Source organism: Perkinsus marinus (assembly GCF_000006405.1).
Source record: "Perkinsus marinus ATCC 50983 genomic scaffold scf_1104296952712, whole genome shotgun sequence".
In the NCBI taxonomy this organism is placed as follows: Eukaryota; Perkinsozoa; order Perkinsida; family Perkinsidae; genus Perkinsus; species Perkinsus marinus.
The window spans coordinates 1-1141 of record NW_003208808.1 but is presented as its reverse complement, the minus strand read 5'-3'; the positions used below and the strand labels follow the sequence as shown (position 1 = coordinate 1141).

General features: G+C 45.8%; 6 non-coding genes across 6 annotated transcripts; all 6 read right to left on the bottom strand.

Moving 5' to 3' along the window:
* Positions 1–111: 111 nt before the first annotated feature.
* On the bottom strand, positions 112–183 carry Pmar_PMAR015397. Its single transcript has one exon. It is a non-coding gene; the product is annotated as a tRNA-Thr (tRNA).
* Positions 184–289: 106 nt separating this feature from the next.
* Positions 290–361, bottom strand: Pmar_PMAR015396. Its single transcript has one exon. It is a non-coding gene; the product is annotated as a tRNA-Thr (tRNA).
* A 102-nt stretch (positions 362–463) lies between these two features.
* Positions 464–535, bottom strand: Pmar_PMAR015395. The gene has a single exon. It is a non-coding gene; the product is annotated as a tRNA-Ser (tRNA).
* A 102-nt stretch (positions 536–637) lies between these two features.
* Positions 638–709, bottom strand: Pmar_PMAR015394. The gene has a single exon. It is a non-coding gene; the product is annotated as a tRNA-Thr (tRNA).
* A 102-nt stretch (positions 710–811) lies between these two features.
* Positions 812–883, bottom strand: Pmar_PMAR015393. Its single transcript has one exon. It is a non-coding gene; the product is annotated as a tRNA-Thr (tRNA).
* A 102-nt stretch (positions 884–985) lies between these two features.
* On the bottom strand, positions 986–1057 carry Pmar_PMAR015392. Its single transcript has one exon. It is a non-coding gene; the product is annotated as a tRNA-Thr (tRNA).
* Between the last annotated feature and the right edge of the window lie 84 nt (positions 1058–1141).

The following is a 1141-nucleotide window of genomic DNA, read 5'->3' as shown; positions in this document are numbered from 1 at the left end:
TAAAGTGACGCAGAGAATAAGTACATAAATCAATAATCTTTCTGTATCCTTTGCGGAGTGAGCAGACATGCTCGTGCTTCTCATACCCGACTAGAGCATAATGCAGCTGTAAGCCACTTGCCAGGATTGAACTGACGACCTTCTGCTTACAAAGCAGACGCTCTGCCACTAAGCTAAAGTGGCATACAGACTAATCATATGAATCAATAATTTTCGTGTCCCCTTCACAGGGGGAATGGGCCACCTTGCTCCTGCTTCTCGTACCAGACCAGATATTTATAGTGTTATAAGCCACTTGCCAGGATCGAGCTGACGACCTTCTGCTTACAAAGCAGACGCTCTGCCACTAAGCTAAAGTAGCGCACAGAATAAGTACATAAATTAATAATCTTCCTGTATCCTTTGCGGAGTGAGCAAACCTGCTCCTGCTTCTCGTACCAGACCAGATATTTATGGTGTTATAAGCCACTTACCAGGATCGAACTGACGACCTTCTGCTTTCAAAGCAGACGTTCTGCCACTTAGCTAAAGTGACACACCAAGTAACTGCATAAATCAATAATCTTCCTGTATCCTTTGCGGAGTGAGCAAACCTGCTCTTGCTCCTCATACCCGACTAGAGCCTAATGCTGCTGTAAGCCACTTGCCAGGATTGAACTGACGACCTTCTGCTTACGAAGCAGACGCTCTACCACTAAGCTCAAGTGGCACACACACTAACTATATGAATCAATAATTTTCCTGTCCCCTTCACAGAATGGGCCATCCTGCTCCTGCTTCTCGTACCAGACCAGAAATTTATGGTGCTATAAGCCACTTGCCAGGACTGGACTGACGACCTTCTGCTCACAGAGCCGACGCTCTGCCACTAAGCTAAAATGACGCAGAGAATAAGTACATAAATCAATAATCTTTCTGTATCCTTTGCGGAGTGAGCAGACCTGCTCCTGCTTCTCATACCCGACTAGAGCATAATGCAGCTGTAAGCCACTTGCCAGGATTGAACTGACGATCTTCTGCTTACGAAGCAGACGCTCTACCACTAAGCTAAAGTGACATACAGACTAACCATATGAATCAATAATTTTCGTGTCCCCTTCACAGAATGGGCCATCTTGCTCCTGCTTCTCGTACCAGACCA